This window comes from Monodelphis domestica, chromosome 6 (assembly GCF_027887165.1).
Source record: "Monodelphis domestica isolate mMonDom1 chromosome 6, mMonDom1.pri, whole genome shotgun sequence".
Taxonomy (NCBI): domain Eukaryota; kingdom Metazoa; phylum Chordata; class Mammalia; order Didelphimorphia; family Didelphidae; genus Monodelphis; species Monodelphis domestica.
The window spans coordinates 285,516,791-285,529,509 of NC_077232.1; the positions used below are offsets into that span (position 1 = coordinate 285,516,791).

At 35.3% G+C, this 12,719-nt stretch overlaps 1 long non-coding RNA gene across 1 annotated transcript in view; it reads left to right on the top strand.

Moving 5' to 3' along the window:
• Positions 1–204: 204 nt before the first annotated feature.
• LOC103097147 (uncharacterized) overlaps positions 205–12,719 on the top strand; it is a 64,387-nt gene continuing 51,872 nt past the window's right edge. Inside the window, exon 1 of the long non-coding RNA XR_001622754.2 lies at positions 205–318. This is a non-coding gene — a long non-coding RNA (uncharacterized LOC103097147). The remainder of the gene's footprint in view (positions 319–12,719) is intronic.

Here is a 12,719-nt window from a genome sequence, read left to right on the forward strand (position 1 = left end):
TCAGGTCTAGAAGGGGAAAATAACTGCTATACTTTTATGATTAATTAAGCCATAGAGCTAATGAGGACCATTTGGAATCATTGGGTTCTTTAAGGCCAGAGAGAATCTTGGGAAGGATGCCTATTGGAATTCTGGGTAGCCAGTCAGTTGCTTTTTCCAACTGCTGATCTGCACAGCAGGTGGTCTCCAGGAGTCTTTTTGTTGTTGTTGTTGTTGTTGTTGTTGTTGTCATCGTTGTTTTTTCCCCTTAGGAGAAGGCTGGTGTTTCTGTTCCCTGGAACATTGAAAAACCCAGTATCAGCTGAAGGAGGAGAACAGGTTAGAGTTTCTGGAATAAGTTTGTGGGGGAAATCAACAGAAAAGAGAGAGAGGGAGTCAGTGTTTCCTTGAGGTGGAGACTGAGAGGGCCAGGACATTTTGTGGCCTGCTTAGGCCTAAAAGCCTAGCTAGGCCCAGAAGGGCTTGCAGTGGGCAGAGAGATTGAATAACCAAACTCATTTAAAACTGAAAGAGATCAGATGAGACAGAAAAAGACTGCTTTTCCTTTGTGTGGCTGAGACGGCAGCAGCCATTTTTGAGGCCTGTGTAGGTCAAAAAAGCCTATCTAGGCCCAGAAGGGCTGGCAGTTGGCAGAGAGACTGATACAAAGCTGAGAGAAATTAACATACAGTAAACTTTATTATAAATAAGAGGATTATAATTTAGCATAGAGTATTTAGAATAGATCTGGGAATTAATATAGATTAAGGAGTGATAAGAAGGCTTAGGGAAACCTGAGCAAAAAACAAGTTCTTGTGAACTAGAGGGAAGTGAATAAAAGCTTAGCTCCCTGTTAGATTTAGGGATCCTAATCCTCAATCTTCATTACCTTTCCTCAAACCTATTCCAATATTTATTAAGTAGAAGCTTTTTTTTTTGTTTGTTTGTTTTTCTCACATCTGTCTTTAGCAGTTATCCATTGTGCAGGTCCAAACAGTTACATGGAGTTTCCCCCCACTTAACATTCCTATATTAACATTCCTAGCTGTTCTTATTTGCAACATTCTTGTAGATTAATTATTTTAACAATACTCTATTCCCATTGCCTCTTTATAGTTAAGAACCTTTCACCAATATTATTGCAATGATCTTTTAATTGGTCTGCTTACTTCAACTCTATCCCCACTACACTCCATCCTCAGCACTACTGCCAAAACAATTTTCCTTAAGGCAGCTCTGATTACATGATACCTTTTACTCAACCAATTCCAATGGCTGGTAATTCTAGGGTTACATATAAACTCTTCTTAGATTTTTAAAGCCCTCCATAACCTGCCATTCAAGATTCATTAGACATGATTTCTTCTCCCATACTCTGCAATTGAGCCAAACTGTCCTTTTTTTTTTACTTACATGTCACCCTACATACCCCATCTTTGTGACTTTGTATTAGATATTCCCAATGTATGGAATGTCTTCAATATGATGTTATAGAATTCCATCTCTTTCTTTAATATGTAATTTAAATATTGGCTTCTATAGGAAACCTTTCTTAAGAGCCCTGTCCAACAACTACCACCTGTTTGTTATGTTGTGAAACAAGACACATTGCTTACACCAGAGAAAAATTCACAGTGAAAATAAAGTGAAGAATACAAACTTCAATCTGCATTTGAACTCTGTCTATTCTTTCTATTAGAATCTATTTTTTAATGAAGTCTAAGATTTGTTAGTATGAGAACTTCCTACGTAGAAAACTCACAGGATTCATTTTTATGTTTTTTCTACAACTCTTAAATTTTGAAGTTTGGCTGATAGCACTGAGAGCAGTGACCTGTACACAGTCTCATAACCACAGTATATAAAGACAATAGACTTGAACGAAAGCCTTTCTGATTCCAAGACCAGTTTTCTATCCACTCCACCATCATGTCTTATGCCTTAAACAATATCAATGTTAAATCTTTGCTACTAGGTGGTGTAAGTTTTAGGTAACTGAAGGATAAGTTAATGATTGAAAGTCTAAGACCATAATAGCAATAGTTTCTGGGGGATTTTAATATGCCTTTCTTGTAATTCTCCATTTCTGATATTTGAACCTTATTATTGGCCATTCTCAATGTGTGGAATGTCCTCATTTTCTATCACTACATCATCTGATCCTGATCTTACATCAATGTGCAATGTAAAGCATCTTCTACATGAATTTTTCTTATGCCCTTATCACTCAATGACGAGTAGGCTCCCACCTTATACTATTTTTAAAAATCTATTTATCTATTTATACTTAAAATACATTTTTATTTTTATTTTTTAAATTTTTATTTAGAATATTTTTTCATAGTTACATAATTCCTGATCCCTCCACCCCCTGCTTTCTACTCCCTTCTCCCAAAGCTGACAAGCAGTTCCACTGGGATACACATGTATCATTGTTCAAAATCTATTTCTGTGTTATTCATATTTGTAGTAGAGTATTTCTTTTAACATGAAAACCCTAATCACATCCCTATCACACTGTGTTAATCATATATTTTTCTAATGCATTTCTGGTTCCACAGTTCTTTCTTTGGATGTGGATAGCTTTCTTTCTCCTAAGTTCCTCTGGATTGTCCAACGTTATTGCATTGATACTGATAGAAAAGTCCATTACATTTGATTGTGCCATAATATATCAGTTTCTCTGTACAATGTTCTACTGGTTCTGCTCCTTTAACTCTGCATCATTTCCTGAAGTTTGACATTCCCTTATTTTCCAATTTTTGCCACCATAAAGAGAGCAGCTGTCACTCTTTGTGGTGGCAAAAAATTGGAAAATGAGGATGTGTCCATCGATTGGGGAATGGATGAACAAATTGTGGTATATGTTGGTGATGGAATACTATTGTGCTCAAAGGAATAATAACCTGGAGGAATTCCATGTGAACTGGAATGACATCCAGGAAATGATGCAGAGTGAGAGGAGCAGAACCAGAGCATTATACACAGAGACTTATACAAAGTGGTACAATCAAATGTAAAGGATTTCTCCATTAGTGACAATACAATGATCCTGAACAATCAGGAGGGAGAAACAATCTATGAAAAAGAACACTTTCCACATTCAGATGAAAAATTGTGGAAGCAAAACACACAAGAAAAACAACTGCTTGATTACATGGGTCTTTGGGGATATGATTGGGGATGTAGACTCTATATGATTATCCTAGTGCAAAAATCAACAACATGAAAAGGACACATGTAAAACCCAGTGGAATTGTGCATTGGTTACAGGAAGGAGTGGGGAGAGGGAAAGGAAAGAATATGATTCTTGTAACCAAGAAATAATGTTCTAAATTAACTAATTAAATAAAATTTTTAAAAAAGAGAGCAGCTATAAATAATTTTGTACAAGTCTTTTTCCTTATTATCACTTCGGGGTAAAAACTCAGCCAGAGTATGGATGGATTAAAGGGTAGTCATTAATTTAAAGCCTTTTGTGTATAGATCCAAATTGCCCTCCAGAATGGTTTGACCAATTCACAACTCCACCACCACTGTATTACTGTCCCCATTTTGCCACATCCCCTCCAACGTTTATTGCTTTCCTTTGCTGTCATATTGTCCAGTTAGGTATAAAGTGGTACCTCAGAGTTGTTTTAATTTGCATTATTTTAATTCAGGAGGAATTTAGAACACTTTTTCACATGATTATTGATAGTTTTTATTTCATCCTGTGAAAACTTCCTATGCAGGCACCTTGACCATTTGTCGATTGGGGATGGTTTGATTTTTTTTGTAGATTTTACTTAGTTCCTTATATATTTGGGAAATTAAACCTCTGTCAGAGAGTTTTGTTATAAAAATGTTCTTCAAGTTTGTTGTTTTCCTTTTAATTTTGGTTGTACTGGTTTTGTTTGTACAAGAACCTTTTAATTTGATATAATCAAAGTCATTCATTTTACATTTTGCAATGTTCTCTATCTCTTGCTTGACCTTTATTTCCTTCCCTTCCCACAGATCTGACAGGTATACTAATCTATGTTCACCAAATTCATTTCTGATTTCACACTTTATATGAAAGTTATTTACTCATTTTGAATTTATCTTGGTATAGGGTTTTAGATGTTAATCTAAACTTAATTTTATCCATACTGTTTTCCAATTTTCCCAGCAGTTTTTGTCAAATAGTGAGTTTCTTATCCCAAAAGCTCTGGTCTTTGGGTTTATTGAACACTACTTAGGTCATTTACCCCAAGCCTATTCCAATGATCCATCCACTCTTCTGTCTCTTAGGCAGTACCATATTTTTTTAATGAGCACTGCTATATAGTATAGTTTAAGATTTGGTACTGCTAGGCCCCATCCTACATTTGATTTTCATTATTTCTCTTTATATTCTTGATCTTTTATTCTTCCAGATGAATTTTGTTATATTTTTATCTATTTCTATAGAAAAAGTTTTTTGGTAGTTTAATAGATATGGCACTGAATATAGATTAATTGGGGTAGAATTGTCATTTTTATTATATTAGCTCATCCTACCCAGGAGCAATTAATGTTTTCTTTTTTCAAATTGTTTATATCTAGTTTTAACTGTATGAAAAGTGTTTTGTTGTTGCGTTCATATAATTCATGTTTGTCTTAGAGATAGATTCCTATGTCTAGAGTGAATTCAAATGGAGTTTCTCTTTTAAGTCCTGCTGCTGAGTTTTCCTGGAAATATATATAAATGCTAATGATTCATGTATGCTTATTTTGTACTCTGCAACTTCTAAAGTTGTTATTATTTCCACTAGCCTTTTAGTTGATGTTCTGGAGTTCTTTAAGTATACCATTATATCATCTGCAAAGAGTAACAGTTCACTTTCTTCATTCCTTACTCTTATCCCTTCAATTTCTTTTTTCTTCTCTAATTGCTACAACTAGCATTTCTAGTACAATATTAAATAAAAGAGAAGATAATGGGCATTCTTGTTTCACTCCTGATCTTATTCAGAAGACTTCTATATTGTCCCCATTGCAGATGATACTTGCTGATGATTTTAAATACATACTGTTTATTATTTTGAGAAATGGCCCTTCTATTCCTATATTTTCTAGTGTTTTCAACAGGAATGGATGTTGTATTTTGTCAAAGATTTCTTCTGCATCTATTGAGATAATCATGTGATTTTTGTTGTTTTGATTATTAATATGGTCAATTATGTGGATGGTTTTCCTAATGTTAAACCATCCTTGTATTCCTGGTATAAATCCCACCTGATCATAATGAATAATCCTCATGATCATTTGATGGAGTCTTTTTGCTAGTATTCTATTTAAGATTTTTCAATCTATATTGATTAAGGAGACTGGTCTGTACTTTTCTTTCTCAATTTTTGGTCTGCCTGGCTTTGGAATCAGTACCATATTTGTGTCATAAAAGGAATTTGGTAAAACTTATTTTTTGCTCATTTTGTCAAACAATTTGTATACTATTGGGATTAGTTGTTCTTTAAATTTTCTTTAAATATGTTCTTTAAATCCATCTGGCCCTGGGGATTTTTTCTTAGGAAGTTCCTTGATGGCTTGTTCAATTTCTTTTTCTGATATGGGATTATGTAAAAATTTTATTTCCTCTTATGTTAATCTGAGTAATCTATATTTTTGTAAATATTTAACCATTTCACCTATATTGTTATATCTATTTCCATGTAATTGAGCAAAGTAGTTCTTAATAATTGCCTTAATTTCATCTTCATTAGAGGTGAGATTGCCCCTTCCATTTTTGATACCATTAATTTGATTTTCTTCTTCCTTTTTTGTGCTTTATCTATTTTATTTGTTTTTTTTTGCAAAGTACCAGCTCCTAGTCTTATGTTTTAATTCAATAGTCCTGTTAATTTTAACTTGATTAATCTCCTGTAGTTTTTAGGATTTCCAATTTAGTTGTAACTGGAGTTTATAATTTGTCCTTTTTCTAATTTTTATAAACTGCAAGCCCAATTCATTGATCTCCACCTCTCCTTATTTTGTTGGTATAGGTACTCAGTGATATAAATTTTCCCTTGAGTCCTGCTTTGGCTGAATCCCGTTGGCTATGATATGATGTCTCCTTACTGTCATTCTCTCTAATGAAGTCTGTAATTGTTTCCATGTTTTCTTCATTGACCCACCTGTTTTAGAGTATTAGATTATTTAATTTCCAATTAATTTTAAATTTGCCTTTCCATTGACCCTTTTTTTTCATTATTTCCCTGGATATCCTTGATCTTTTGTTATTCCAAATGAACTTTGTTATGGTTTTTTCTAATTCAGTAAAGAAATGATTTGGAAGTTCTATAGGTATGGCACTAAATAGATAGATAAGTTTGGGTAGAATGGTCATTTTCACTATATTGGCTCATCCCACCCATGAGCAGTTAATGTTCTTCCAATTGCTCAAGTCCTGTGGAGAGTGTTTTGTAGTTGTGTTCATATAGTTCCTGTGTTTGTCTCTGGAGATAGATTCCTAGGTATTTTATTTTGCCTAAGGTGATTTTGAATGGGATTTCTCTTTCTAGTTTTTGCTGCTGAAAGATGTTGGAGATGGATAGAAATACTGATGATTTATGCGGGTTTATTTTGTATCCTGTAACTTTGCTAAAGTTGTTGATTATTTCAATTAGCTTTTTGGTTGAATCACTAGGATTCTTTAAGTAGACCATCATGTCATCTGCAAAGAGCAATAACTTGGTCTCCTCCTTGCATATTTTGATGCCTTCAATTCCTTTTTCTTCTCTAATTGCTACTGCTAGTGTTTCTAATACAATTTCAAATAGTAGAGGTGATAATGGGCATCCTTGTTTCACTCCTGATCTTACTGGAAATGCATTTAGTTCATCCCCATTGTAGATGATATTAGTTGATGGTTTTAGATATATACTGTTTGTTATTTTTAGGAACAACCCTCCTATTCCTATGGTTTCTAGTGTTTTCAATAGGAATGGATGTTGTATTTTATGAAAGGCTTTTTATGCATCTATTGAAATAATCATGTGATTTTTTGTTGGTTTGCTTGTTGATATGGTCGATTATGTGGATGGTTTTCCTACTATTGAACCAGCCCTGCATCCCTGGTATAAATCCTACTTGATCATGGTGGATGACCCTTCTAATCACTTGCTGGAGTCCTTTTGGTAGTATCCTATTTATGATTTTTGCATTTATATTCATTAGGGAGATTGGTCTATAATTTTTTCTGTTTTTGATCTGCCTGGTTTTGGAATCAGTACCATGTTTGTGTCATAAAAGGAGTTTGGTAGAATTCCCTCTTTGCTTATTATGTCAAATTGTTTGTATAGTATTGGGATTAACTGTTCTCTGAATGTTTGATAGAATTCACTTGTGAATCTGTCGGGCCCTGGGGATTTTTTCTTAGGGAGATTTTTGATGGCCTGTTAGATTTCATTTTCTGATATGGGATTATTTAAGAAATCTATTTCTTCTTCTGTTAGTCTAGATAGTTTGTATTTTTGTATATATTCATCCATATTGCCTAGATTGCTGTATTAATTGCCATATAATTGGACAAAGTAATTTTTAATGATTGCCTTGATTTCCTCTTCATTGGAGGTGATGTTCCCCTTTTCATCTTTGATGCTGTTAATTTGCTTTTCTTCTTTCCTTTTTTAAATTAGATTGAACAGTACTTTGTCTATTTTTTTTGTTTTTTCAAAGTACCAGCTTCTAGTCTTATTTATTAAATGAATAGTTCTATCACTTTCTACTTTATTAATTTCTCCCTTAATTTTTAGGATTTCTAGTTTGGGTTTCTGCTGGGGTTTTTTTAATTTGATCACTTTTGAGTTTTTTTATTTGCATTTTCAATTGATTTATTTCTGCTCTCCCTAGTTTGTTAATATATGCACTCAGGGATATGAATTTACCTCTGATTACTGCTTTGGCTGCATCCCAAAAGGTTTGAAAGGATGTCTTACTGTTGTCATTTTCCATGATGAAATTATTAATTGTTTCTCTGATTTCTTCTCTAACTAAACGATTTTGGAGTATCATATTGTTTAATTTCCAATTAATTTTTGATTTGGTTTTCCATGTACCGTTACTGATCATTATTTTTATTGCCTTGTGATCTGAAAAGGCTGCATTTGTTATTTCTGCTTTTCTGCATTTGTATACCATTTTCTGTGACCTAGAGTATTGTCAATCTTTGTGAATGTGCCATGTGGTGCTGAGAAGAAGGTGTATTCCTTTTTGTCCCTATTTATTTTTCTCCATATGTCTATTAACTCTAATTTTTCTAAGATTTCATTCACTTCTTTTACCTCTTTCTTATTTAATTTTTGATTTGATTTATCTAAATTTGATAATGGTTGGTTCAAATCTCCCACTAATATTGTTTTATTGTCTATTTCTTCCTTCAATTCTCCTAGTTTCTCCATTAGAAATTTGGGTGTTCTATTATTTGGTGCATACATGTTGATTAGTGATATTTCCTCATTGTCTATACTCCCTTTTAACAGAATGTAATTACCTTCCCTATCCCTTTTAATCAGGTCTATTTTTACTTTGGCTTTATCAGATATCATGATTGCAACTCCTGCCTTCTTTCTGTCAGTTGAGGCCCAGAATGTCTTACTCCATCCTTATTTCTGACCTTGTGGGTGTCTACCCATTGCATGTGTGTTTCTTGAAGACAACACATGGTAGGATTTTGGATTCTAACCCATTCTGTGATTCTTCTACGTTTTATGGGTGAGTTCATCCCATTCACATTCAAAGTTATGATTGTGACTTGTGAATTCTCTGGCATTTTGATATCCTTCCCTAATTCTAACCTTTCTTCTTTAGTTCTAAACTTTTAATCCACTGATTTACTTTAAATCAGTCCTCCTTGTCCCCTCCCTTGATATGATTCCCTTTGTAGCCCCTCCCTTTTTGTTCCCTCTTCCTCCTCCCTCTCCTTCCCTCCCCTTCTGTTTTCCCTCCTCCTCCCTTCCTTGGTTTTCCCTTCTCCCTACCCTTGTTGGGTAAGATAGAATTCAAGGTCCCAATGGATCTACATATTTTTCCCTCACAGAGTTGATTTCCCTGAGAGTAAGGTTTAAGTAAAAACTCTCTTCCTCTCCTTCTTATTGGAGTTTTCTTCCCCTCCCCTTCCCATGTGAATCTTTGTGTGAGAAAGATTATTCTTTTTGATTTTTCTTTCCCCCTATTTACACATTACATTTTCCATATATTAATATATAGAGATTGGTATAAATGTATTCCTTATAGAAGAGAGTTTGAATAAATGAAAAGATAACAATTTTCTCCTTTTCCCTTTCCATCATATTTACCTTTTCAGGTATTCCATGCTCTTTGTTTTTCAATATCAAACTTTCCACAGAGCTCTGGTCTTTTCTTTGCAAAAAGTTGGAAATCTTCTATTTTGTTGAATGCCCATACTTTCCCTTGGAAATATATAGTCAGTTTTGCTGGATAGCTGATTCTTGGTTGAAGACCCAGCTCTCTTCCCTTTCTGAAAATAATGTTCCATGGCTTACGATCATTCAGAGTGGAACTTGCAAGGTCTTGTGTGACCCTGATTGGCATTCATTTATATATAAGTTGCCTTTTTCTGGCTTCTTGTAGGATTTTTTCTTTGGCTTGAAAGCTTTGGAATTTTGCAATTACATTCCTGGGAGTTGTCTTTTTGGGATTTAGTGTAAAGGGTGTTCTGTGAGCTCTTTCAGTGGCTGTATTGCCCCCTTGTTCTAGAATCTCTGGGCAATTTTCTTTGATTATATCTTGTATTACGATGTTGAGTTTGCTGTTTATTTCTGGATTTGCTGGTAGTCCAATTATTCTTAAATTATCTTTTCTTCCTCTATTTTCCAAGTCTGTCACCTTGTCAATAACATATTTTACGTAATCTTCTAATTTCTTGATCTATTGGCTTTGCTCTATTGATTCTTGCTCTTGTACCTGCTCGTTGTGTTCCAGTTGTCTAATTCTGACCTTTAAAGCCTGGTTTTCTTTTTCAGTTTGGTCAAACCGGTTTTGTAGTTGATTGAAATTCTTTTGTATTAATTCCCACTTTTCCTGCCAGAAGTCTTCCATCTTTTTGATAATTTTCGATTCAAATTCTTCAAAAGTTTGTGGAGACTTTCCATTTCCTTTGGAAGGTTTTGGTGAATTTGCTTGTGTTTCTTCTTCTATCTCCTCTGTATTTTGTATGATAAAATGTGTCCAAAGTTGCCCCCTTCTTGTTTTTCCTTTTGTTTTGAGGCTTTTCTGCTTCTGTGCTATTTGCCATCTCTATCTGAGTGAGGGGGGCTGGCTCTTCTGTTATCTGTCTGGTGTTCAGTGGCTTTAGCCCCAGGCAAATTGTCTGTCTTCCCCAGGAAGCCCGGAATTGCTGGTGTTTCAGTGTTTTAGTGTTACTACCCTCCTTAGTTCCCTCCAGATGCTTCTCTGTTGCCTTACTTCTATGCTCTGAGCCTGGCTTGACACTCTCAGATGTATTTCAATGCCTTTGCTGGCCAGAGGATCCTGCACTCTGAGGGGGAGTGGCCGTGGCTTCCTGGAGCTCCAAGGGCTGGTGATAGGATTAACCTCGGACTGAGTATGCCCTGAGGCAGGGACCTTTGGTGAGACTCAGATGGAAGGATCTGGTCAGGGGGCTACAGGCTCCTCCTGTCTCTCTCTGTTTCCCTGCTGTCTGGTTGCCCCCTCGAATGGATCAGGTTGTTTTCAGGAATGTGGCCTTCAGAATAGCCTGGTCCCGAGGCCCTTTTGCCAGCCCTGAGGTTCCTGCTGCCACCTCGGATTCAGTGCTCTGGGTTGGGGGGGGGGATGGGTCCTTGGACCTTCCTTTTGCCTACCCCTTAGATCTGAGTGATCTCAGGTTCTGACTTTTGGGGGGCCATACATTTTGATCCAGGTCCAGGAGGAGTGTTCCCGGGATCTATTATGTTGTTTGTTTTGAATTTCGGTGCCCTAGGTGCATTCAGTTTGAGATTGGTAAGGAAGGGTTTCTGGAGCTCTGAACTTTAGCTTTCTCTAAGGTGCCATCTTGACTAGAAGTACCCGATCAGTTGCTTTTTAAAATAAGATATTTGATGTTTTCCTGTGTTTTTTCATTCCTTTGATTTTGTTTTATTGTTTCTTGATTTCTCATGAAATCAGTAGTTTTTAGATGCTCAAATTTGATTTTTTAATTTAATTTTTTGGTTAAGATACTCACTTTATTTCTCTCACTCCCCTCTACCCACCCTTCCCACTGCCAACATGCAAAGTTATTGGGTATTACTTGTGTCTTTGATCAGAACCTATTTCCATGTTGTTGTTTACACTAGGATGTTCATTTAGTCTACATCCCCAACTATATCTCTGTGCCCCATGTATTCAAGCAGTTGTTTTTTCATCAATGTTTTTAATCCCAGTGTTTCCTCTGAATGGAGATAGTGGTTTTTTCTCGATTATTCCTCCAAGTTGGTCAGGATCACTGAATTGCCACTAATGGAAAAGTCCATTACATTCGATTGTACCAGAGTTTATCAGTCTCTGTGTACAATATTTTCCCGGTTCTGCTCCTCTCACTCTACATCAATTCCTGGAGTTTGTTCCAGTCCCCATGGAATTCCTCCACTTTATTATTCCCTTGAGCACAACAGTATTCTATCACCAACATATACCACAATTTGTTCAGCCACTCCCCAATTGAAGGGCATTCACTTATTTTCCAATTTTTTTTGCCACCACAAAGAGCGCAGCTATGAATATTCTTGTACACATCTTTTTTCATTATTATCTCACTGGAGTACAAATCCAGCAGTGGTATGGCTGGATCAAAGGGCAGATAGCCTTTAAGCGCCCTTTGGGCATAGTTCCAAATTGCTCTCCTGAATAGTTAGATCAATTCACAACTCCAACAGCAATGCATTAATGTCCCAACTTTGCGACACCCCCTCCAGCATTCATTACTTTCCATTGCTGTCATGTTATCCAATCTACTAGGTGTGAGGTGATACCTCAAAGTTGTTTTGATTTGCATTTCTCTAATTATTAGAGATTTAGAACACTTTTCATGTGCTTATTAATAGTTTTGATTTTTTTAACTGAAAATTGTCTATTCATGTACCTTGCCCATTTATCAATTGGAGAATGGCTTGATTTTTTGTACAGTTGGTTTAGCTCTTTATAAATTTGAGTAATTAGGCATTTGTCAGAGATTTTTGTAATGAAGATTGCTTCCCACTTTGTTGCTTCCCTTCTAATTTTGGATGCATTAGTTTTGTTTGTACAAAAAAAATTAATTTGATGTAAACAAAATTATTGATTTTACATTTTGTGGCTCTTTCTAAGTCATGATTGGTTTTAAAATCTTTCCCTTCCCAAAGGTCTAACATGTATACTATTCTATGTTCACATAATTTACTTATTGTTTCCTTCTTTACGTTCAAGTTGATCACACATTGTGAGTTTTTCTTGGTAGAGGGTGTGAGATGTTGATCCAAACCTAATCTCTCCCATACTGTCTTCCAATGTTCCCAGCAGTTTTTATCAAATAGTGGGTTTTCTTTCCCAAAACTGGAATCTTTGGGCTTATCATAGACTGAATAGTGAGGTCACTTAACCCTAGTCTATTCCACTTATCCTCCTTTTTGTCTCTTAGCCAGTAACAAATTTTTTAATGACCACTGCTTTATACTATAGTTTGAGATCAGGGACTTCAAGTCCTCCTTCCTTTGCATTTTTTTCATTATTTCCCTAGATATCCTTGATCTTTTGTTCTT